Genomic DNA, 27,231 nt, shown 5'->3' on the forward strand with positions numbered 1-27,231 from the left:
TATCCTGCCCCTTTGGCCGGCTAAGCGCCCGCACGCTCGTTTCATGGGTTGACTTAGGCATACGGAGTTCATTCCTAGTCTAAGCATGCGGAGTTCATTCCCAGTCTAAGATCAGACTGGACCAAGGGTTGCGGCAGCACATGCTGGGCTCAGGCATGAGCTGGTTTCACATTTTTCTTCGTCGGGGCACCATCCCCGGAGCATCACCGGAGAACCTAACCGACGGCATTGGGGTTTCGATGATCAGGGGGTCGGGGGGGTGTGCGCACACGATGTGCGATGGGTGCTAGTACTTGGCCCTTATATTGGACCCCTATCCCTCATCAAACCTCGAGAACTCACACCCCTTTAAAGAGCATTTGAGATTTTACAGGTTTGCTGCCAGTAGCCATTAAAGTGTCTGAAATGGGGACACTTTCTTCAAATGGTCGCAAAATCTTGTACACTTCGAGTTTTTAGCTGAATTGTTTTTTGGATGCCAAAAAAATACAAGGATCACGTTCACCAAGTTTGGGGCCAAAACTCCTTCCAAAAAAATTTTAAAAAATCTTGAACTGTAAAATGTTTCAAAAATCATGAAAAATAGAAAACGAGTCGTCTTGCCATGAAACTTCACGTGAAGGCTTAAGGGACCGTTGTATGAATTTACAAGCCATAAAAATGTCATTGCCACGCAAAAATATGAAGATGTGCCTAAACCCACCTACCACCCTATCGATCCACGACTTGCGCATCCCATCTCTCTGGCTGGCGTAGTGCCTGCCCGCACTCCCGCCCGTTCATTTCATCGGTTGGCGTAGGCATACAGAGTTCATTCCCAGTCTAAGATTGGATCAGATCGAGGGTTGCAACTACACGTAGAGGGGGACCCAGTCGATCCCCAGCTTGCGCATCACGCCCATCTAGCCGACTAAGCACCCGCACGCTCGTTCCGTGGGTTGACTTAGGCATACGGAGTTCATTCCTAGTCTAAGCATGCGGAGTTCATTCCCAGTCTAAGATCGGATCGGACCAAGGTTTGCGGCAGCACATGCTGGGCTCGGGCATGTGCTGGTGCCACATTTTTCTTCACCAGGGCACCATCGCCGGAGCATCGCCAGAGAACCTGACCGGCGGTATTGGGGTTCCGGTGATCGGGGGGCTGGGGGGAGTGCGCACATGATGTGTGATGGGTGCTGGTACTTGGCCCTTATATTGGCCCCCTATCCCTTATCAAACCTCAAGAACTCACACCCCCTTAAAGAGCATTTGAAATTTTACAGGTTTGCTGCCAGTAGCCATTAAAGTGTCTGAAATGGGGACACTTTTTTCAAATGGTCACAAAATCTTGTACACTATGAGTTTTTAGCTGAATTTTTTTGCGCGTGCCAACAAAAATACAAGGATCACGTCCGCCAAGTTTTGGGGCCAAAACTGCTTTCGAAAAAATTTAAAAAAATCTCGAACTGCAAAAAGTTTCAAAAATCATGAAAAATAGAAAATGAGTCGTCTTGCCATGAAACTTCACGTGAAGGCTTAAGGGACCATTGTTTGAATTTACAAGGCATAAAAATGGTATTGGCAAGCAGAAATATGAAGATGTGCCTAAACCCACCTACCACCCAATCGATCCACGGCTTGCGCATCCCGTCTCTCTGCCGTCGTAGTGCCTGCCCGCCCGCCCGCCCGCCCGCTCGTTTCGTCGGTTGGCTTAGGCATACGAAGTTCATTCCCAGTCTAAGATCAGACCAGATCTAGGGTTGCGACAGCAGAATTGGCAGCATGCAGAGGGGGACCCGACCGATCCCCAGCTCGCGCATCCCGCCCCAATGGCCGGTTGAGCGCTCGCACGCTCGTTTCGTGGGTTGACTTAGGCATAAGGAGTTCATTCCCAGTCTACGCATATGGAGTTCATTCCCAATCTAAGATCGGACCAGACTGAGGGTTGCGGCAGCACATGCTGGGCTCGGGCATGTGCTGGTGCCGCATTTTTCTTCATCGGGGCATCATCACCAGAGCATCGCCAGAGAACCTGACCGACGACATTGGGGTTCCGGCGATCGGGGGGCTGGGGGGCATGTGCACATGATGTGCGATGGGTGCTAGTACTTGGGCCTTATATTGGCCCCCTAACCCTCATCAAACCTCAATAACTCACACCCCCTTAAAGAGCATTTGAGATTTTACAGGTTTGCTACTAGTAGCCATTAAAGTGTCTAAAATGGGGACACTTTTTTCAAATGGTCACAAAATCTTGTACACTTCGAATTTTTAGCTGAAGTTTTTTGTGCATACCAACAAAAATACAAGGATCACGTGTACCAAGTTTGGGGCCAAAACTCCTTTTGAAAAAATTTTAAAAAATCCCGAACCACAAAAAGTTTCAAAAATCATGAAAAATAGAAAACGAGTCGTCTTGCCGTGAAACTTCACGTGAAGGCTTAAGGGACCATTGTATGAATTTACAAGCCATAAAAATGGATTTGGCACATAGAAATATGAAGATGTGCATAAACCCACCTACCACCCTATCGATCCACGGCTTGCGCATCCCGTCTCTATGGCCGACGTAGTGCCCGCCGCCTGCCTGCCCGCTCGTTTCATCGGTTGGCTTAGGCATACGGAGTTCATTCCCAGTCTAAGATCGGACCAGACTGAGGGTTGCGGCAGCACGTAGAGGGGGACCCAGTCGATCCCCGACTTGCGCATCACGCCCCTCTAGTCGGCTGACCGCCCGTACGCTCGTTTCGTGGGTTGACTTAGGCATACAGAGTTCATTCCCTATCTAAGCATATAGAGGTCATTCCCAGTCTAAGATCGGATCGGACTGAGGGTTGTGACAGGACATGGTGGGCTCGGGCATGTGACGGTGGTGCATTTTTTTCGCAAGGGCACCATCGTCGGAGCATCGCCAGAGAACCTGACCGACGGCATTAGGGTTCCGGCGATCGGGGGGGCCGGGGGGTGTGCCCACAAGATGTACGATGGGTGCTGGTACTTGGCCCTTATATTGGCCCCCATTCCCTCATCAAACCTCAAGAAATCACACCCCCTTAAAGAGCATTTGAAATTTTACAGGTTTGCTGCCAGTAGCAATCAAAGTGTCTGAAATGGGGACACCTTTTTCAAATGGTCACAAAATCTTGTACACTTTGAGTTTTTAGCTGAATTTTTTTGTGCATGCAAAAAAAATACAAGGATCACGTCTACCAAGTTTGGGGCCAAAACTCCTTCCGAAAAAATTTTAAAAAATCCCAAACCATGAAAAGTTTCAAAAATCGTGAAAAATAGAAAAGGAGTCGTCTTGCCATGAAACTTCACGTGAAGGCTTAAGGGACCATTCTATGAATTTACAAGCCATAAAAATGGCATTGGCATGCAGAATTATGAAGATGTGCCTAAACCCACCTACCACCCTATCGATCCACCGCTTGCACATCCCATCTCTCTGGTCGACGTAGTGCGCACCCGTCCGCTAGTTTCATCGACTGGCTTAGGCATACGGAGTTCATTCCCATTCTAAGATCAGATCAGATTGAGGGTTTCAGTAGCAAAATTGGCAGCACGCAGAGGGGGACCCGACTTGCTCATCCTGCCCCTCTGGTCGACCGAGGGCACGCACGTTCGTTTCGTGGGTTGACTTAGGCGTACGGAGTTCATTCCCAGTCTAAGCATACGGAGTCCATTCCCAGTCTAAGATCGGACTGGACCAAGGGTTGCAGCAGCACATGCTAGGCTCGGGCATGTGCTGGTGTCGCATTTTTCTTCGTCGGGTCACCATCGTCGGAGCATCACCGTTGAACTTGACCGGCGGCATTGGGGTTCCGGCGATCGAGGGGGCCGGGGGGTGTGCGCACATGATGTGCGATGGGTGCTGGTACTTGGCCCTTAAATTGGCCCCCTATCCCTCATCAAACCTCAAGAACTCACACCCCCTTAAAGAGCATTGGAGATTTTACAGGTTTGCTGCCAGTAGCCATTAAAGTGTCTGGAATGGGGACACTTTTTTCAAATGGTCACAAAATCTTGTACACTTCGAGTTTTTAGCCGATTTTTTTTGTGCATGCCAACAAAAATACATGGATCACGTGTACCAAGTTTGGGGCCAAAACTCCTTCCGAAAAAATTTTAAAAACTCCCGAACCGCAAAAAGTTTCAAAAATCATGAAAAATAGAAAACGAGTCGTCTTGCCATGAAACTTCACGTGAAGGCTTAAGGGACCATTGTATGAATTTACAAGCCATAAAAATGGCATTGGCACGTAGAAGTATGAAGATGTGCCTAAACCCACCAACCACCCTATCGATCTACGGCTTGCGCATCCTGTCTCTTTGGCCGGCGTAGTGCTTGCCCACCCGTCTACCCACTCGTTTTGTCGGTTGGCTTAGGCATACGGAGTCCATTTCAGGTCTAAGATTGGACCGGATGGAGGGTTGCGGCAGCACGCAGAGGGGACCCGACTGATCCCCGACTTACGCATCCCACCCCTCTGGCCGACTGAGCGCCCGTACTCTCATTTCGTGGCTTCACTTAGGCATACGGAGTTCATTCCCAGTCTAAGCATACGGAGTTCATTCCCAGTCTAAGCATACGAAGTTCATTCTCAGTCTAAGATCAGATCGGATCGAGGGTTGCGGCAGCACATGCTGGGTCGGGCATGTGCTGGTGCCGCATTTTTCTTCGCCGAGGCATCATCGTCAAAGAACCTGACCGGCGGCATTGGGGTTCCGGTGATGGGGGGGCGAGGGGATGTGCACACATGATGTGCGATGGGTGCTGGTACTTGGCCCTTATATTGGCCCCCTATCCCTCATCAAACCTTGAGAACTCACACCCCCTTAAGGAGCATTTGAGATTTTATAGGTTTGCTGCCAGTAGCAATTAAAGTGTCTGAAATGGGGACACTTTTTTCAAATGGTCACAAAATCTTGTACACTTTGAGTTTTGAGCTGAATTTTTTTGTGCATGCCAACAAAAATACAAGGATCACGTCTCATATTTGAGGCCAAAACTCTTTCTGAAAAAATTTAAAAAAATCTTGAACCGTAAAAAGTTTCAAAAATTGTGAAAAATAGAAAACGAGTCATCTTGCCATGAAACTTCACATGAAGGCTTAAGGGACCATTGTATGAATTTACAAGCCATAAAAATGGCATTGGCACGTAGAAATATGAAGATGTGCCTAAACCCACCTACCACCCTATCGATTCACGGCTTGCGCGTCCCGTCTCTCTGGTTGAAGAAGTGCCCGCCCGCCCGCCCGCTCATTTCGTCAATTGGCTTAGGCATACGGAGTTCATTCCCAGTCTAAAATCAGATCAACTGAGGGTTGCGGCAGCAGGATCGATAGCATGTAGAGGGGGACCCGGCTGATCCCCAGCTTGCGCATCCTGCCCCTCTGGCTGACTGAGTGCTCGCACGCTCGTTTCATGGGTTGACTTAGGCATACGGAGTTCATTCCCAATCTAAGCATACGGAGTTCATTCCCAATCTAAGATCGGACCAGACCAAGGCTTGCAGCAGCACATGCTGGGCTCGGGCATTTGCTGGTGCCGCATCTTTCTTCGTTAGGGCACCATCGCTGGAGCATCACCGAAGAACCTGACCGGCAGCATTGGGGTTCCGACGATCGGGCGGGCCGAAGGGGTGTGCGCACATGATGTGTGATGGGTGCTGGCACTTGGCCCTTATATTGGCCCCCTATCCCTCATCAAACCTCGAGAACTCACACCCCCTTAAAGAGCATTTGAAATTTTACAGGTTTGCTGTCAATAGCCATTATAGTGTCTGAAATGGGGACACTTTTTTCAAGTGGTCACAAAATCTTGTACACTTCGAGTTTTTAGCTGAATTTTTGGTGCATGCCAAAAAAAACACAAGGATTACATCTACCAAGTTTGGGGCCAAAAATCCTTCCAAAAAAATTTTAAAAAATCTCGAAGCACAAAAAGTTTCAAAAATCGTGAAAAATAGAAAACGAGTCGTCTTGCGATGAAACTTCACGTGAAGGCTTAAGGGACCATTGTATGAATTTACAAGCCATAAAAATGGCATTGGCACCCAGAAATATGAAGATTTGCCTAAACCCACCTACCACCCTATCGATCCACGGCTTGCGCATCCCGTCTCCCTGGCCGACGTAGTGCCCGCTCGCCCGCCTGCTCGTTTCATCGGTCGGCTTAGGCATACGGAGTTTATTCCCAGTCTAAAATCGAACTAGACCGAGGGTTGCCACAGCGGGATCAGCAGCATGCATAGGGGGACCCGGTCGATCCCCAGCTTGCGCATCCCGCCCCTCAGGCTGGCTGAGCTCCCCCACGCTCGTTCCATAGGTTGACTTAGGCATACGAGTTTATTCCTAGTCTGAGCATAAAGAGTTCATTCCCAGTCTAAGATTGGACTGGACCGAGAGTTGCGGCAGCACATGCTAGGCTCGGGCATGTGCTGGTGCCGTATTTTTCTTCGTCGGAGCATCGTCGGAGAACCTGACCGACGGTATTGGGGTTTCGGTAGTCGGGGGGTCGGGGGGGTGTGCGCACACGCTGTGCGATGGGTGCTGGTACTTGCCCTTATATTGGCCCCCTATCCCTCATCAAACCTCAAGAACTCACACCCTCTTAAAGACCTTTTGAGATTTTACAGGTTTGCTGCCAGAAGCCATTAAAGTGTTTGAAATGGGGACACTTTTTTCAAATGGTCGCAAAATCTTGTACACTTCGAGTTTTAGCTGAATTGTTTTGTGCATGCCAACAAAAATACAAGGATCACGTCTACCAAGTTTGGGGCCAAAACTCCTTTTGAAAAAATTTTAAAAAATCCCGAACCGTAAAAAGTTTTAAAAATCAAGAAAAATAGAAAACGAGTCGTCGTGCCATGAAACTTCACGTGAAGGCTTAAGGGACCATTGTATGAATTTACAAGCCATAAAAATGGCATTGGCACGCAGAAATATGAAGATGTGCCTAAACCCACCGACCACCCTATCGATCCTCGGCTTGGCATCCCGTCTCTCTGGCCGGCGTAGTGCCGGCCCTCCCTCCCGCTCGTTTTATCGGTTGGCTTAGGCATACGGAGTTCATTCCTAGTCTAAGATCGAATCGAACCGAGGGTTGCGACAGCAGGATCGGTAGCATTCAGAGGGGGACCCGATCGATCCCTGGCTTGCGCATCCTACCCCTCTGGTCGGCTGAACGCCCGCACGCTCGTTTTATGGGTTGACTAAGGCATACGAAGTTGATTCCAGGTCTAAGCATATGGAGTTGATTCCTAGTCTAACCATATGGAGTTCATTCCCTGTCTAAGATCAGACCAGATCGAGGGTTGCGGCAGCACATGTTGGGCTCGGGATGTGCTGGTGTCGCATTTTTCTTCGTCGGAGCATCGTTGGAGAACCTGACCGACGGCATTGGGGTTCCGGCGATCGGGGGGGCCGGGGGGGGTGTGCGCACATGATGTGAGATGGGTGCTGGTACTTTGCCCTTATATTGGCCCCCTATCCCTCATCAAACCTTAAGAACTCACACCCCCTTAAAGAGCATTTGAGATTTTACTGGTTTGCTGCCAGTAGCCATTAAAGTGTCTGAAATGGGGACACTTTTTTCAATTGGTCACAAAATCTTGTTCACTTCGAGTTTTTAGCTCAATTTTTTTGTGCATGCCAACAAAAATACAACGATCACGTCTACCAAGTTTGGGGCCAAGACTCTTTCCAAAAAAGTTTTAAAAAATCCCGAACCGTAAAAAGTTTTGAAAATCGTGAAAAATAGAAAACGAGTCGTCTTGCCATGAAACTTCACGTGAAGGCTTAAGGGACAATTGTATGAATTTAAAAGCCATAAAAAAGGCATTGGCTCATAGAAATATGAAGATGTGCCTAAACCCACCTACCACCCTATCGATCCATGGCTTGCGCATCCCGTCTCTCTGGCCGACGTAGTGCGCGCCCACCCGCCCGCCTGCTCGTTTCATCAGTTGGCTTAGGCATACGGAGTTCATTCCCAATCTAAGATCAGACCAGACTGAGGGTTGCGGCAGCAGGATCGACAGTACGCAGAGGGGGACCAAGTCGATCCCCGGCTTGCGCATCTCGCCTCTCTGGCCGGCTGAGTGCCTGCACGCTCATTTCATGGGTTGACTTCGGCATACGGAGTTCATTCCTAGTCTAAGGATACGGAGTTCATTCCCACTCTAAGATCAGACCAAACCGAGGTTGCGACAGCACATGTTGGGCTCGGGCATGTGCTGGTGGTGCATTTTTCTTTGCCGAGGCACCATCGTCGGACAATCTGACCGGCGGCATTGGGGTTCCGACGATCGGGGGGGCCGGGGGGGATGTCCGCACATGATGTGTGAAGGGTGCTGGTACTTGGCCCTTATATTGGCCCCCTATCCCTCATCAAACCTCGAGAACTCACACCCCCTTAAAGAGCATTTGAGATTTTACAGGTTTGCTGCCAGTAGCCATTAAAGTGTCTGAAATGGGGACACTTTTTTCAAATGGTCACAAAATCTTGTTCACTTCGAGTTTTTAGCTCAATTTTTTTTTGCATGCCAACAAAAATACAAGGATCACGTCTACCAAGTTTGGGGCCAAAACTCTTTCCAAAAAAGTTTTAAAAAATCCTGAACGGCAAAAATTTTGAAAATCGTGAAAAATAGAAAACGAGTCGTCTTGCCATGAAACTTCACGTGAAGGCTTAAGGGACCATTGTATGAATTTACAAGCCATAAAAAAGGCATTGGCATGTAGAAATATGAAGAGGTGCCTAAACCCACCTACCACCCATTCAATCCATGGCTTGCGCATCTCGTCTCTCTGGCCGACGTAATGCCCGCCCGCCTGCCCGCCCGTTCGTTTCGTCGGTTGCCTTAGGCATACAGAGTTCATTCCCAGTCTAAGATCAGACCCGACCAAGGGTTGCGGTAGCAGGATCGGCAGCACGTAGAGGGGGACCTGACCGATCCCTAACTTGCGCATCCCGCCCCTCTGGCCGGCTGAGCGCCCGCACGCTCATTTCGTGGGTTGACTTAGGCATACGGAGTTCATTCCTAGTTTAAGCATACGGAGTTCATTCCCAATCTAAGATCGAACTGGACCAAGGGTTGCAGCAGCACATGCTGGGCTCGGGCATGTGGTGGTGTTGCATTTTTCCTCGCCGGGGCACCATCGCCAGAGCATCGTCGGAGAACCTGACCGGTGGCAGTGGAGTTCCGGCGATCTGGGGGGCGGGGTGGGGGGTGTGCGCCCATGATGTGCGATGGGTGCTGGTACTTGGCCCTTATATTGGCCCCCTATCCCTCATCAAACGTCGAGAACTCACACCCCCTTAAAGAGCATTTGAGATTTTACAGGTTTACTGCCAGTAGGCATTAAAGTGTATAAAATGGGGACACTTTTTTCAAATGGTCACAAAATCTTGTACACTTCGAGTTTTTAGCTGAATTTTTTTGTGCATGCCAACAAAATTACAAGCATCATGTCCACCAAGTTTGGGGCCAAAACTCCTTCCGAAAAAATTTTAAAAAATCTCGAACCGCAAAAAGTTTTGAAAATCGTGAAAAATAGAAAATGAGTCGTCTTGCCATGAAACTTCACGTGAAGGCTTAAGGGACCATTCTATGAATTTACAAGCCATAAAAATGGCATTGGGACGCAGAAATATGAAGATGTGGCTAAACCCACCTACCACCCTATCGATCCACGGCTTGCACATCCAGTCTTCTTGGTCGGCGTAGTGCTCGCCCGCTCGTTTTGTCGGTTGGCTTAGGCATACGGAGTTCATTCTCAGTCTAAGATCAAACCGGATTGAGGTTTGCGGTAGGATCAACAGCACCCAGAGGGGGACCCAACCGATCCCCGACTTGCGCATCCCGTCCCTCTGGCTGGCTGAGCGCCCACACGCTCGTTTCGTGGGTTGACTTAGGTATACGGAGTTCATTCCCAGTCTAAGATCGAACCGGACTGAGGGTTGCGGCAGCACATGCTGGGCTCGGGCATGTGCTGGTGGCACATTTTTCTTCGCCGGGGCACCATCGCTGAAGCATCTCCGGAGAACCTGTCCGGCGGAATTTGGGTTCCGGCGATCGGGGGGGCTGGGGGGTGTGCGCACATGATGTGCAATGGGTGCTGGTACTTGGCCCTTATATTGGCCCCCTATCCCTCATCAAACCTCGAGAACTCACACCCCCTTAAAGAGCATTTGAGATTTTACAGGTTTGCTGCCAATAGCCATTAAAGTGTCTAAAATGGGGACACTTTTTTCAAATGGACACAAAATCTTGTACACTTCGTGTTTTTAGCTGAATTTTTTTGTGCATGCCAAAAAAAATACAAGGATCACGTCTACCAAGTTTCGGGTGAAAAATCCTTCCGAAAAAATTTTAAAAAATCCCAAACCGCAAAAAGTTTTAAAAATCGTGAAAAATAGAAAATGAGTCGTCTTGCCATTAAACTTCTCGTGAAGGCTTAAGGGACCATTGTATGAATATACAAGCCATAAAAATGGCATTGGCATGCAGAAATATGAAGATGTGCCTAAACCCACCTATAACCGTATCGATCCACGGCTTGCGCATCCCGTCTCTCTGGCCAAAGTAGTGCCCGTTCGCCCGCCCGCTCGCTCGTTTCGTCGGTTGGCTTAGCCATACGGAGTTCATTCCCAGTCTAAGATCGGGTCGGACTAAGGGTTGCGGCAACAGCATCTGCAGCATGTAGAGGGGGACCTGGTCGATCCTCGGCTTGCACATCCTGCCCCTCTGGCCGGCTGAACGCCCGGACACTCATTTCGTGGCTTGACTTAGGCATACAGAGTCCATTCCCAGTCTAAGCATACGTAGTTCTTTCCTAGTCTAAAATCGGACCGGACCGAGGGTTGCAACAGCACATGCTGGGCTCGAGCATGTGCTGGTGCCACAGTTTTCTTCACCGGGGCACCATCGTCGGAGCATCGCCGGAGAACCTGACCAACGGCATTGGGGTTTTGGCGATCGGGGGGGCCGGGGGGTATGCGCACATGATGTGCGATGGGTGCTGGTGCTTGGCCCTTATATTGGCCCGCTATCCCTCATCAAACCCTGAAAACTCACACCCCCTTAAAGAGCATTTGAGATTTTATAGGTTTGCTTCCAGTAGCCATTAAAGTGTCTAAAATGGGGGCACTTTTTTCAAATGGTCACAAAATCTTGTACACTTCGAGTTTTTAGCTGAATTTTTTTGTGCATGCCAACAAAAATACAAGGATCACGTCTACCAAGTTTGGGGCCAAAACTCCTTCCGAAAAAATTTTTAAAAATCTTGAACCGTAAAAAGTTTCAAAAATCCTGAAAAATAGAAAACGAGTCGTCTTGCCATGATACTTCACGTGAAGGCTTAAGGGACCATTGTATGAATTTACAAGCCGTAAAAATGGCATTGGCACGTAGAAATATGAAGATGTGCCTAAACCCACCTATCACCCTATCGATCCATGGCTTGCGCATCCCGTCTCTCTGGCCGGCGTAGTGCCCGCCCGCCTGCCCGTCTGTTCATTTCGTCAGTTGGCTTAGGCATACGGAGTTCATTCCCAGTCTAAGATCAGACCGAAACGAGGGTTATGGCAGCAGGATCGGCAGCATGCAGAGGGGGACCTGGTCGATCCCCGGCTTACGCATCCGGCCCCTCTGGCCGACTGAGCGGCCGTACGCTCATTTCATGGGTTGATTTAGGGATACAGAGTTCATTCCCAGTCTAAGCATACGTAGTACATTCCCAGTCTAAGATCAGACCAGATCGAGGGTTACAGCAGCACCTGCTGGGCTCAAGCATGTGCTGGTGCCGCATTTTTCTTCGTCGGGGCACCATCACCAGAGCATCGTCGGGGAACCTGACCAGCGGCATTGGGGTTTCGGCGATCGGGGGGGCTGGAGGGGGGGTGTACGCACATGATGTGCGATGGGTGCTGGTACTTGGCCCTTATATGTGCGCACATGATATGCGATGGGTGCTGGTACAAGGATCACGTCTACCAAGTTTGGGGCCAAAACTCCTTCCGAAAAAATTTTAAAAAATCCCGAACCGCAAAAAGTTTTGAAAATCATGAAAAATAGAAAACGAGTCGTTTTGCCATGAAACTTCACGTGAAGGCCTAAGGGACCATTGTATGAATTTACAAGCCATAAAAATGGGATTGGCATGTAGAAATATGAAGATGTGCCTAAACCCACCTACCACCCTATCGAGCCATGGCTTGCGCATCCCATTTCTCTGGCCGGCGTAGTGCCCGCCCGCCCGCCCACCCGCTCGTTTCATCAGTTGGCTTAGGCATACGGAGTTCACTCCCAGTCTAAGATCAGACTAGACTGAGGGTTGCGGCAGCAGGATCGACAGCACGTAGAGAGGGACCCGGCCGATCCCCGACTTGCGCATCCCGCCCCTCTGGCCGGCTGAGCGCCCGTACGCTCGTTCCGTGGGTTGACTTAGGCATACAGAGTTCATTCCCAGTCTAAGATCGGACCAGACCAAGGGTTGCGGCAGCACATGCTGGGCTCGAGAATGTGCTGGTGCCGCATTATTCTTCGTCGGGGCACCATCATCGAAGCATCACAAGAGAACCTGATCGGCAGCATTACGGTTCCGGCGATTGGGGGGGCCGGGGGGGTGTGCGCACATGATGTGTGATGGGTGCTGGTACTTGGCCTTTATATTAGCCTCCTATCCCTCATCAAACCTCGAGAACTCACACCCCCTTAAAGAGCATTTGAGATTTTACAGGTTTGCTGCCAGTAGCCATTAAAATGTCTGAAATGGGGACATTTTTTTCAAATGGTTACAAAATCTTGTACACTTCGAGTTTTTAGCTGAATTTTTTTGTGCATGCCAAAAAAAATACAAGGATTACGTCTACCAAATTGGGGCCAAAAATCCATCCGAAAAAATTTTAAAAAATCCCAAACCGTAAAAAGTTTCAAAAATCATGAAAAATAGAGAACGAGTTGTCTTGCCATGAAACTTCACGTGAAGGCTTAAGGGACCATTGTATGAATTTACAAGCCATAAAAATTGCATTGGCATACAGAAATATGAAGATGTGCTTAAACCCACCTACCAACCTATCGATGCACGACCTACGCATCCCGTCTCTCTGGCCGGCGTAGAGCACGCCCGCCCGCCCGCCCGCTTGTTTCGTCGGTTGGCTTAGGCATACGGAGTTCATTCCCAGTCTAAGATCAGACCAGACTGAGCGGTGTGGCAGCAGGATCGGTAGCACACAGAGGGGGACCCAACTGATCCTCGGCTTGTGCATCCCGCCCCTCTGGCCGACTGAGTGCTCGTATGCTCATTTCGCGAGTTGACTTAGGCATATGGAGTTCATTCCCAGTCTAAGCATACGGAGTTCTTTCCCAGTCTAAGATCGGACCAGACCGAGGGTTGTGGCAGCACATGCTAGGCTCTGGAATGTGCTGGTGCCATATTTTTCTTCATCGGGGTACCATTGCCGAAGCATCGCCAGAGAACCTGATAGGCGGCATTGGGGTTTCGACGATCGGGGGGCCGAGGGGTGTGCGCCCATGATGTACACTTCGAGTTTTTAGATGAATTTTTTTGTGCATGCCATAAAAAATACAAGGATCACATCAACGAAGTTTCGAGCCAAAACTCCTTCCGAAAAAATTTTAAAAAATCCCGAACCGCAAAAAGTTTCAAAAATCGTGAAAAATAGAAAACGAGTCGTCTTTCCATGAAACTTCAGGTGACGGCTTAAGGGACAATTGTATGAATTTACAAGCCATAAAAACGGCATTGGCATATAGAAATATGAAGATGTGCTTAAACCCACCTACCACCCTATCGATCCACGGCTTGCGCATCCTGTCTCTCTGGCCGGTGTAGTGCCCGCCCCCCCGCCTGCTCGTTTCGTTAGTTGGCTTAGGCATATGGAGTTCATTCCCAGTCTAAGATTGGATCGGACCAAGCGTTGCGGTAGCAGGATCGACAACACGCAGAGTGGGAGCCGATCGATCCCCGGCTTGCACATCCCGCCCCTCTGGTCGGTTGAGCGCCTGCACGCTCGTTTCGTGTGTTGACTTAGGCATACAGAGTTCATTCCCAGTCTAAGATTGGATGGGACCGAGGGTTGCGATAGCCCATGCTGGGGTTGGGCATGTGCTGGTGCCACATTTTTCTTCGCCAGGGCATCATTGCTGGAGCATCGCCGGAGAACCTAACCGGCGGCACCGGGGTTCCGGAGATCGGGGGGGCCTGGGGGGTGTGCGCACATGATGTGCGATGGGTGCTGGTACTTGGCCCTTATATTGGCCCCCTATCCGTCATCAAACCTTGGGAACTCACACCCCCTTAAAGAGCATTTGAGATTTTACAGGTTTGCTACCAGTAGCCATTAAAGTGTCTGAAATGGGGACACTTTTTTCAAATGGTCACAAAATCTTGTACACTTCGAGTTTTTAGCTGAATTTTTTTGTTCATGCCAAAAAAAATACAAGGATCACGTCTACCAAGTTTGGGGCCAAAACACCTTCTGAAAAAATTTTAAAAAATCCCGAACCGTAAAAAGTTTTGAAAATCCTGAAAAATAGAAAGCGACTCGTCTTGCCATGAAACTTCACGTGAAGGCTTAAGGGACCATTGTATGAATTTACATGCCTTAAAAATAGCATTGGCACACAGAAATATGAAGATGTGCCTAAACCCACCTACCACCCTATTGATACATGGCTTGCACAACCTGTCCCTCTGGCCGGCATAGTGCCCGCCCGCCCGCTCGTTTCATCGATTGGCTTAGGGATACAGAGTTCATTCCCAGTCTAAGATTGGATCAGACCAAGGGTTGTGGTAGCAAGATCGACAGCACGCAGAGGGGGATTCGATCGATCCCCAGCTTACGCATCCCGCCCCTCTGGCCGACTGACCGCCCGCACGCTCGTTTCGTGGGTTGACCTAGGCATATGGAGTTCATTCCCAGTCTAAGCATATGGATTTCATTCCCAGTCTAAGCATATGGATTTCATTCCCAGTCTAAGATCGGATCGGATCAAGGGTTGCGACAACACATGCTGGGCTTGGGCATGTGCTGGTGCCGCATTTTTCTTTGCTGGGGCACCATCACCGGAGCATTGCTGGAGAACCTGACCGACCGTCTTGGGGTTCCGGCGATCGAGGGGGCCGGGGATGGTGTGAGCACATGATATGCGATGGGTGCTGGTACTTGGCCCTTATATCGGCCCCCTATCCCTCATCAAACCTAGAGAACTCACACCCCCTTAAAGAGCATTTGAGATTTTACCAGTTTGCTGCCAGTAGCCATTAAAGTGTCTGAAATAGGGACACTTTTTTCAAATGGTCACAAAAATCTTGTACACTTCGAGTTTTTAGCTGAATTTTTTTGTGCATGCCACCAAAAATACAAGGATCACGTCTACCAAGTTTGGGCCAAAACTCCTTCCAAAAAAATTTTAAAAAATCCCAAACCGCAAAAAGTTTCAAAAATCATGAAAAAAAGAAAATGAGTCATCTTGCCATGAAACTTCATGTGAAGGCTTAAGGGACCATTGTATGAATTTACAAGCCATAAAAATGGCATTGGCACACAGAAATATGAAGATGTCCCTAAACCCACCTACCACCCTATCGATCCACGACTTGCGCATCCCGTCTCTCTGGCCAATGTAGTGCCCGCCCGCCAGCCTGCTCGTTTCGTCGATTGGCTTAGGCATACGAAGTTCATTCCCAGTCTAAGATCAGATCAAACTGAGGGTTGAGGTAGCAGATCGACAGCACGTAGAGGGGTACCCGATCGATCCCTAACTTGTGCATCCCGCCCCTCTGGCCGGCTGAGCGCCCCCACGCTCGTTTCGTGGGTTGACTTAGGCATACAGAGTTCATTCTCAGTCTAAGCATACGAAGTTCATTCCCAATCTAAGATCAGACTGGACAGAGGGTTGCGGTAGCACATGCTGGGATTGAGCATGTGCTGGTGCCGTATTTTTCTTCGTCAGGGCACCATCGCAGGAGCATCGCCGGAGAACCTGATCGGCGGTATTGGGGTTCCGGTGATCGGGGGGCTGGGGGGGTGTGCGCACATGATGTGCGATTTTTGCTAGTGCTTGGCCCTTATATTGGCCCCCTATCCTTCACCAAACCTCGAGAACTCACACCCCCTTAAAGAGCATTTGAGATTTTACAGGTTTGCTACCAGTAGCCATTAAAGTGTTTGAAATGGGGATACTTTTTTCAAACGGTCACAAAATGTTGTACACTTCGAGTTTTTAGCTAAATTTTTTTATGCAAGCCAACAAAAATACAAGGATCACGTCTACCAAGTCTGGGGCCAAAACTCCTTCAAAAAAATTTTAAAAAATCCTGAACTGCAAAAAGTTTTGAAAATTGTGGAAAATAGAAAACGAGTCGTCTTGCCATGAAACTTCACGTGAAGGCTTAAGGGACCATTGTATGAATTTAGAAGCCATAAAAATGGCATTAGCATGCAGAAATATGAAGATATGCCTAAACCCACCTATCACCCTATCGATCCACGGCTTGTGCATCCCGTCTCTCTAGCCAGCGTAGTGCCCGCCTGCCCGCTCGTTTCATCGGTTGGCTTAGGCATACAGAGTTCATTCCTAGTGTAAGATTAGACCAGACTGAGGGTTACGGTAGTAGGATCGACAGCATGCAGAGGGGGACCCGACCGATCCCCGACTTGCGCATCCCGCCCCTCTGGCCGGCTAAGCGCCCGGACGCTTGTTTCGTGGGTCGACTTAGGCATACGGAGTTCATTCCCAGGCTAAGCATACGGAGTTCATTCCCAGCCAAAGATTGAACCAGACCGAGGGTTGCGGTAGCACATGCTGGGCTCGGGCATGTGCTGGTGCTACATTTTTTTTCGTCGGGGCACCATCGCGGGAGCATCAACGGAGAACCTGACCGGCGGCATTGGGGTTCCGACGATCGAGGGGGCCGGGGGGTGTGCGCACATGATGTGCGATGGGTGTCGGTACTTGGCCCTTATATTGGCCCCCTATCCCTCATCAAACCTCGAGAACTCACACCCCCTTAAAGAGCGTTTGAGATTTTATAGGTTTACTGCCAGTAGCCAATAAAGTGTCTTAAATAGGGACACTTTTTTCAAATGGTCACAAAATCTTGTACACTTTGAGTTTTTAGCTGAATTGTTTTATGCATGCCAATAAAAATACAAGGATCACGTCTACCAAGTTTGGGGCCAAAACTCCTTCCGAAAAAATTTTTAAAAATCCCAAACCGTAAAAAGTTTCAAAAATCATGAAAAATATAAAACGAGTCGCCTTGCCATGAAACTTCAAGTGAAGGCTTAAGGGACCATTGTATGAATTTACAAGCCATAAAAATGGCATTGGCATGTAGAAATATGAAGATGTGCCTAAACCCACCTACCGTCCTATCGATCCACGACTTGCGCATCCCGTCTCTCTGGCCGGCGTAGTGCCCGCACGCCCGCCCGTCCATTCATTTCGTCGGTTGGCTTAGGCATACAAAGTTCATTCCCAGTCCAAGATCAAACCGGAATGAGGGTTGCGACAGCAGGATCGACAGCATGTAGAGGGGGACCTGGCCGATCCCTGGCTTGCGCATCCCACCCCTCTGGCCGGTTGAGCGGTCGCACGCTCGTTTCGTGGGTTGACTTAAGCACACGGAGTTCATTCCCAGTCTAAGATCGGATCGGACCGAGGGTTACTGCAGCACATGCTAGGCTCGAGCATGTGCTGGTGCCGTATTTTTCTTCGTCGGAGCATCGTCGGAGAACTTGACCGACGGCATTGGGGTTCCGACAATCGGGGGGGCCAGGGGGGTGTACGCACATGATGTGCGATGGTTGCTGGTGCTTGGCCCTTATATTGGCCCCCTATCCCTCATCAAACCTCGAGATCTCACACCCCCTTAAAGAGCATTTGAGATTTTACAAGTTTGCTACCAGTAGCCATTAAAGTATCCGAAATGGGGACACTTTTTCAAAAGGTCACAAAATCTTGTACACTTCGAGTTTTTAGCTGAATTTTTTTATGCATGCCAAAAAAAAATACAAGGATCACGTCTACCAAGTTTGGGGCCAAAACTCCTTCCGAAAAAATTTTAAAAAATCTCGAACCGTAAAAAGTTTCAAAAATCATGAAAAATAGAAAACGAGTCGTCTTGCCATGAAACTTCACGTGAAGGCTTAAGGGATCATTGTATGAATTTAGAAGCCATAAAAATGGCATTGGCATGCAGAAATATGAAGATGTGCCTAAACCCACCTACCACCCTATCGATCCACGGCTTGCGCATCCCGTCTCTCTGGCCGACGTAGTGCCCGCTCGCCCGCCCGCCCGCTCGTTTCGTCGGTTGGCTTAGGAATACAGAGTTCATTCCTAGTCTAAGATCGGACCAGACCGAGGGTTGCCATAACAAGATTGGCAACACGTCGAGGGGGACCTGGCCGATCCCCGAGTTGCGCACCATCACCGAAGCATCGTCGGAGAACCTGACCGGCGACATTGGGGTTCCGGCGATCGAGGGCCCGGGGGGTGTGCGCACATGATGTGCGATGGGTGCTAGTACTTGGCCCTTATATTGGCCCCCTAACCCTCATCAAACCTCGAGAACTCAAACCCCTTAAAGAGCATTTGAGATTTTACAGGTTTGCAGCCAATAGCCAATAAAGTGTCTGAAATGGGGACCCTTTTTTCAAATGGTCATAAAATCTTGTACACTTTTTTCAAATGGTCACAAAATCTTGTACACTTCGAGTTTTTAGCTGAATGTTTTTGTGCATGCCAAAAAAAATACAAGGATCACGTCTACCAAGTTTGGGGCAAAAACTCCTTCTGAAAAAATTTTAAAAAATCCTGATCCGTAAAAAATTTCGAAAATCGTGAAAAATAGAAAACGAGTGGTCTTGCCACGAAACTTCACGTGAAGGCTTAAGGGACCATTGTATGAATTTAGAAGCCATAAAAATGGCATTGGCAGGTAGAAATATGAAGATGTACCTAAACCCACCTACCACCCTATCGATCCACGGCTTGCGCATCCCGTCTCTCTGGCCGGCATAGTGCCCGCCCGTCGCCCGCCTACTCGTTTCGTCGATTGGCTTAGGCATAAGGAGTTCATTCCCAGTCTAAGATCGGATTGGACTGAGGCTTACGGCAGTAGGATCGACAGCACGTAGAGGGGGACCCAGTCGATCCCCGGCTTGCACATCCCGCCCCTCTGGCCAGCTGAGCGCCTGCACACTCGTTTCATCGGTTGACTTAAGCATACGGAGTTCATTCCCAGTCTAAGCGTACGGAGTTCATTCCTAGTCTAAGATCGGACCAGACCGAATGTTGCGGCAGCACATGCCGGGCTCGGGCATGTGCTGGTGCCGCATTTTTCTTCATCGGGGCACCATCATCGGAGCATCGTCGGAGAACTTGACCGGCGGCATTGGGGTTCCGACGATCGGGGGGGCCGGGGGGTGTGCGCACATGATGTGCGGCGGGTGGTGGTACTTGGCCCTTATATTGGCCACCTATCCCTCATCAAACCTCAAGAACTCACACCCCTTTAAAGAACATTTGAGATTTTACAGGTTTGCTGCCAATAGAAATTAAAGTGTCTGAAATGGGGACACTTTTTCAAATGGTCACAAAATCTTGTACACTTCGAGTTTTTAGCTGAATTTTTTTATGCATGCCAAAAAAAATACAAGGATCACGTCTACCAAGTTTGGGGCCAAAACACCTTCCAAAAAATTTTTAAAAAATCCCAAACCGCAAAAAGTTTTGAAAATCGTGAAAAATAGAAAACGAGTTGTCTTGCCATGAAACTTCCCGTGAAGGCTTAAAAGACCATTGTATGAATTTACAAGCCATAAAAATGGCATTGGCACGTAGAAATAAGAAGATGTACCTAAACCCACCTACCACCATATCGATCCACGGCTTGCGCATCCCGTCGCTCTGGCCGACGTAGTGGCCGCCCGCCCGTCCGCTCGTTTTGTCGGTTGGCTTAGGCATACAGAGTTCATTCCCAGTCTAAGATTGGACCGACCTGAAGGTTGCGACAGCAGGATCGGTAGCACGTCGAGGGGGACCCGATCGATCCCGAACTTGTGCACCATCACTGAAGCATCGCCGGAGAACCTCACCGACGGCATTGGGGTTCCGACGATCGGGGGCCCGGGGGGGTGTGCGTACATGATGTGTGATGGGTGCTGGTGCTTGGCCCTTATATTAGGCCCCTAACCCTCGTCAAACCTCGAGAACTCACACCCCCTTAAAGAACATTTGAGATTTTACAGGTTTGCAGCCAATAGCCATTAAAGTGTCTGAAATGGGGACACCTTTTTCAAAATGGTCACAAAATCTTGTACACTTCGAGTTTTTAGCTGAATTTTTTTGTGCATGCCAAAAAAAATACAAGGATCACGTCTACCTGTTTGGGGCCAAAAATCCTTCTGAAAAAATTTTAAAAAATCTCTAACTGCAAAAAGTTTCAAAAATCGTGAAATATAGAAAATGAGTGGCCTTGCCACGAAACTTCACGTGAAGGCTTAAGGGACCATTGTATGAATTTACAAGCCATAAAAATGGCATTGGCACACAAAAATATGAAGATGTGCCTAAACCCACCTACCACCCTATCGATCCACGGCTTGCGCATCCCATCTCTCTGGCCGGCATAGTGCCCTCCCGCCGCCCGCTCGTTTCGTCGATTGGCTTAAGCATACAGAGTTCATTCGTAGTCTAAGATCAGACCAGACCGAGGGTTACGACAGCAGGATCGGTAGCACGTTGAGGGGGACCAGACCGATCCCCGACTTGCACATCCCGTCCCTCTGGCCGGCTGAGCGCCTGCACGCTTGTTTCATGGGTTGACTTAAGCATACGGAGTTCATTCCCAGTCTAAGCATACGGAGTTCATTCCCAGTCTAAGATCGGATCGGACCAAGTGTTGCGGCAGCACGTGATGGGCTCAGGCATGTGCTGGTGTCGCATTTTTCTTCATCGGGGCACCATCGTCGGAGCATCGTCGGAGAACTTGACCGGTGGCATTGGGGTTCCGGCGATCGGGGGGCCGGGGGAGTGTGAGCACATGATGTGCGGTGGGTGGTTGTACTTGGCCCTTATATTGGCCCCCTATCCCTCATTAAACCTCGAGAAGTCACACCCCCTTAAAGAGCGTTTGAGATTTTACATGTTTGCTGCCAGTAGCTATTAAAGTGTTTGAAATGGGGACACTTTTTTCAAATGGTGACAAATCTTGTACACTTCGAGTTTTTACCTGAATTTTTTTGTGCATGCCAAAAAAATATACAAGGATCATGTCTACCAAGTTTGGGGCCAAAACTCGTTTAAAAAAAAATTTAAAAAATCCTGAACCGCAAAAAGTTTCAAAAATCATGAAAAATAGAAAACGAGTCGTCTTGCCATGAAACTTCACGTGAAGGCTTAAAAGACCATTGTATGAATTTACAAGCCATAAAAATGGCATTGGCATGCAGAAATATGAAGATGTGCCTAAACCCACCTACCACCCTATCGATCCACGACAAACGCATCTCGTCTCTCAGGCCGACGTAGTGTCTGCCCGTCCGCCCGCCCGCTCGATTCATCGATTGGCTTAGGCATATGGAGTTCATTCCCAGCCTAAGATTGGATCAGACCGAGGGTTACGGCAATAGGATCGATAGCACACAGAGGGGGACCCGGTCGATCCCCAGCTTGCGCATCCCGCCCCTCTAGCCGGTTGAGCGCCCGCACGCTCGTTCCGTGGGTTGACTTAAGCATACGAAGTTCATTCCCAGTCTAAGAATACGGAGTTGATTCCCAGTCTAAGATCAAACCGGACCGAGGGTTGTGGCAGCACATGCTGGGCTTGAGCATTTGCTGGTGTCGCATTTTTCTTCGTCGAGTCACCATCATCGGAGCATCACGGGAGAACCTGACCGGCGGCATTGGGGTTCCGGCGATCGAGGGGGTCGGGGGGTGTGCGCACATGATGTGCGATGGCTGCTAGTGCTTGGCCCTTATATTGGCCCCCTATCCCTAATCAAACCTTGAGAACTCACACCCCCTTAAAGAGCATTTGAGATTTTACAGGTTTGCTGCCAGTAGCCATTAAAGTGTCTGAAATGGGGACACTTTTTTCAAATGGTCACAAAATCTTTTACACTTCGAGTTTTTAGCTGAATTTTTTTGTGCATCCCAAAAAAAATACAAGAATCACGTCTACCAAGTTTGGGGCAAAAATTCCTTCCAAAAAAATTTTAAAAAATCTTGAACCGCAAAAAGTTTTAAAAATCGTGAAAAATAGAAAACGAGCCGTCTTGCCATGAAACTTCACGTGAAGGCTTAAGGGACCATTGTATGAATTTACAAGCCATAAAAATGGCATTGGCATGCAGAAATATGAAGATGTGCCTAAACCCTCCTACCACCCTATCGACCAGTTAGCTTGCGCATCCCGTTTCTCTGGCCGACGTAGTACCCGCCCACCCGCCCGCTCGTTTCGTCGGTTGGCTTAGGCATATGGAGTTCATTCCAAGTCTAACATCGGACCGGATTGAAGGTTACGGTAGCAGGATCGGCAGCACGTAGAGGGGGACCCAGTTGATCCCCGACTTACGCATCCCGCCCCTCCGGCCAACCGAGCGCCCGCACACTCGTTTCGTGGGTTGACATAGGCATACGGAGTTCATTCCCAGTCTAAGCATACGGAGTTCATTCCCAGTCTAAGATCGGACCAGATCGAGGGTTGCGGCAGCACATGCTGGGCACGGGCATGTGCTGGTGTCACATTTTTCTTCGTTGGGGCACCATCGCCGGAACATCGCCGGATCATCGTCGGAGAACCTGACCAGCGGTATTGGCTTTCCGACGATCGGGGGGGCCGGGGGGTGTACGCACATGATGTGAGATGGTGCTGGTACTTGGCGCTCATATTGGCTCCCTATCCGTCATCAAACCTTGAGAACTCACACCCCCTTAAAGAGCATTTGAGATTGTAAAGGTTTGCTGCCAGTAGCCATTAAAGTGTCTGAAATGGGGACTCTTTTTTCAATTGGTCACAAAATCTTGTACACTTCGAGTTTTTAGCTAAATGTTTTTGTGCATGCAAACAAAAATACAAGGATCACGTCTACCAAGTTTGGGGCCAAAACTCCTTCCGAAAAAATTTTAAAAAATCCCGAACCGTAAAAATTTTTGAAAATCCTGAAAAATAGAAAACGAGTCGTCTTGCCATGAAACTTCACGTGAAGGCTTAAGGGACCATAGTAAGAAATTACAAGCCATAAAAATGGCATTTGCGCATAGAAATATAAAGATATGCCTAAACCCACCTACCACCCTATCGATCCAAGGCTTGCGCATCCCGTCTCTCTGGTCGACGTAGTGCCCGCCCGCCAGCTTGCTCGTTTCGTCAGTTTATCTTAGGCATACAAAGTTCATTCCCAGTCTAAGATGGGATCGGACTGAGGGTTGCAGCAGCAAGATCGGTAGCACCGGAGGGGGACGCGATCGATCCCTGGCTTGCGCATCCCGCCCCTCTAGCCGGTTGAGCGGCCGTACGCTCGTTTTGTGGGTTGACTTAGGCATACGGAGTTCATTCCTAGTCTAAGCATACGGAGTTCATTCCCAGTCTAAGATCAGACCGGACCGAGGGTTACGGTAGCACATGCTGGGCTCAGGCACATGCTGGGCTCAGGCATGTACTGGTGCTACATTTTTCTTCCCTGGGGCACCATCACCGAGTATCGTCGGAGAAGCTAACCGGTGGCATTGGGGTTCCGACGATCGGGGGGGCCGGGGGGTGTGCGCACATGATGTGCGATGGGTGCTGGTACTTGGCCCTTATATTGGCCCCCTATCCCTCATCAAACCTCGAGAACTCACACCCCCTTAAAGAGCATTTGAGATTTTACAGGTTTGTTGCCAGTAGCCATTAAAGTGTCTGAAATGTGGACACTTTTTTCAAATGGTCACAAAATCTTGTACACTTCGAGTTTTTACCTGAATTTTTTTGTGCATGCTGACAAAAATACAAGGATCACGTCTACCAAGTTTGGGGCCAAAACTCCTTTCAAAAATATTTTAAAAAATCTTGAACAGCAAATAGTTTTAAAAATCATGAAAAATAGAAAACGAGTCGTCTTGCCATGAAACTTCACGTGAAGGCTTAAGGGACCATTGTATGAATTTACAAGCCATAAAAATGGCATTGGCACACAGAAATATGAAGATGTGCCTAAACCCACCTACCACCCTATTGATCCACGGCTTGCGCATGCCGTGTCTCTGGCCGGCGTAATGCCTGATTGCCCGCCCGCTCGTTTCGTCGGTTGGATTAGGCATACGAAGTTCATTCCCAGCTAAGATCGGATCGGGCTGAGGGTTGTGGCAGTAGGATCGGCAGCACACAGAGGGGGACTCGACCGATCCCCGACTTTCACAGCCTGCCCCTCAGGCCAGCTGAGCGCCCGCACGTTCGTTTCGTGGGTTGACTTAGGCATATGGAGTTCATTCCCAGTCTAAGCATATGGAGTTCATTCACAGTCTAAGATCGGACCAGACCAAGGGTTGCGGCAGCACATGCTGGGGTCAGGCATGTGCTGGTGTCGCATTTTTCTTCACCGGGGCACCATCGCCGGAGCATTGCCGGAAAACTTGACCGACGGCATTGGGGTTCCAGCGATCGGGGGGGCCGGGGGGGGTACGCACATGATGTGGGATGGGTGCTGGTACTTGGCCCTTATATTGGCCCCCTATCCCTCATCAAACCTCAAGAACTCACACCCCCTTAAAGAGCGTTTGAGATTTTACAGGTTTGTTGCCAGTAGCCATTAAAGTGTCTGAAATCGGGACACTTTTTTCAAATGGACACAAAATCTTGCACACTTCGAGTTTTTAGCTGAATTTTTTTTCGCTTGCCAAAAAAAATACAAAGATCATTTCTACTTAGTTTGGGGCCAAAACTCCATTCAAAAAAATTTTTAAAAATCCAAAATCGTGAAAAGTTTCAAAAATCATGAAAAATAGAAAACGAGTTGTCTTGCCGTGAAACTTCACGTGAAGGTTTAAGGGACCATTGTATGAATTTACAAGCCATAAAAATGGGACTGGCACGTAGAAATATGAAGATGTGCCTAAACCCACCTACCACCCTATCGATCCATGGCTTGCGCATCCCGTCTCTCTAGTCAGCGTAGTGCCTGCCCGCCACCTGCTCGTTTCATCGGTTGGCTTAGGCATACGGAGTTCATTCCCAGTCTACGATCAGACCGGACTGAGGGTTACAGCAGTAGGATCGGTAGCATGAAGAGGAGGACCCGGCCGATCCCCTGCTTGTGCATCCCGTTCCTCTGGCCGGCTGAGCGCCCGCACGCTCGTTTTGTGGGTTGACTTAGGCATACGGAGTTCATTCCCAGTCCAAGCATACGGAGTTCATTCCCAGTCTAAGATCAGACTGGACTGAGGGTTGCGGCAGACATGCTGGGCTCGGGCATTTGCTGGTGCCGCATTTTTCTTTCTCGGGGCACCATCGTCGGAGCATCGTTAGAGAACCTAACCGGCGGCATTGGGGTTCTGACGATCGGGGGGCCGGGGGGTGTGCGCACATGATGTGCGATGAGTGCTGTTACTTGGCCCTTATATTGGCCCCCTATCCCTCATCAAACCTATAGAGCTCACACCCCCTTAAAGAGCATTTGAGATTTTACAGGTTTGCTGCCAGTAGCCATTAAAGTGTCTGAAATGGGGACACTTTTTTCAAATGGTCACAAAATCTTGTACACTTCGAGTTTTTAGTTGAATTTTTCTGTGCATGCCAACAAAAATACAAGGATCACGTCTACCAAGTTTGGGCCCAAAACACTTTCCAAAAAAATTTTAAAAATTCCTGAGCCTCAAAAAGTTTTGAAAATCGTAAAAAATAAAAAACAAGTCATCTTGCCATGAAACTTCACGTGAAGGCTTAAGGGACCATTTTATGAATTTACAAGCCATAAAAATGGCATTGGCACGTAGAAATATGAAGATGTGCCTAAACCCACCTACCACCCTATCGATCCACGGCTTGCGCATCCCGTGTCTCTGGCCGGCGTAATGCCAACCCGCCCGCCCGCTCGTTTCGTCGTTGGCTTAGCCATACGGAGTTCATTCCCAAACTAAGATCAGACTGGACCAAGGGTCATGGTAGCAGGATCGACAGCACGTAGAGGGGGACCCGACTGATCCCTGGCTTGCACATCTCGCCCCTCTGGCCGGCTGAGCGCCCGCACGCTCGTTTCGTGGGTTGACTTAGGCATATGGAGTTCATTCCCAGTCTAAGCATATGGAGTTAATTCCCAGTCTAAGATGGGACCGAGGGTTGCGGCAGCACATGCTGGGGCACCATCGCCGGAGAACCTGACCAACGGCGTTGGGGTTCCGACGATCGGGGGGGTCGGGGGGTGTGCGCACATGATGAGCAATGGGTGCTGGTACTTGGCCCTTATATTGGCCCCCTATCTCGCATCAAACCTCGAGAACTCACACCCCCTTAAAGAGCATTTGAGATTTTATAGGTTTGCTGCCAGTAGCAATTAAAGTGTCTGAAATGGGGACACTTTTTTCAAATGGTCACAAAATCTTGTACACTTCAAGTTTTTAGCTGAATTTTTTTGTGCATGCCAAAAAAAATAAAAGGATCACATCTACCAAGTTTGGGCCCAAAACTCCTTCCAAAAAAATTTTAAAAAATCTTGAACCGTAAAATGTTTCAAAAATCATGAAAAATAGAAAACGAGTCGTCTTGCCATGAAACTTAACGTGAAGGTTTCAGGGACCATTGTATGAATTTTCAAGCCAAATATGAAGATGTGCCTAAACCCACCTACCACCCTATCGATCCACGGCTTGCGCATCCCGTCTCTCTAGTCGGCGTAGTGCCTGCCTGCCAGCTCGTTTCGTCAGTTGGCTTACGCTTACGAAGTTCATTCCCAGTCTAGGATTGGACCGGATTGAGGGTTACGACAGCAGGATCGGCAGCATGCATAGGGGGACCCGGTCGATCCTCGGCTTGTGCATCCCGCCCCTCTGGCCGACTGAGCGCCCGTACGCTCATTTCGTGGGTTGACTTAGGCGTGCGGAGTTCATTCCCAGTCTAAGATCAGACCGGACCGAGGGTTGTGATAGCATATTCTGGGCTCGGGCATGTGCTGTGCTGCATTTTTCTTCACTGGAGCACCATCGTCGGAGCATCCCCGGAGAACCTGACC

Source organism: Durio zibethinus, chromosome 2 (assembly GCF_047325235.1).
Source record: "Durio zibethinus cultivar Kanyao isolate XHJ-2024 chromosome 2, ASM4732523v1, whole genome shotgun sequence".
NCBI classification, from domain to species: Eukaryota; Viridiplantae; Streptophyta; class Magnoliopsida; order Malvales; family Malvaceae; genus Durio; species Durio zibethinus.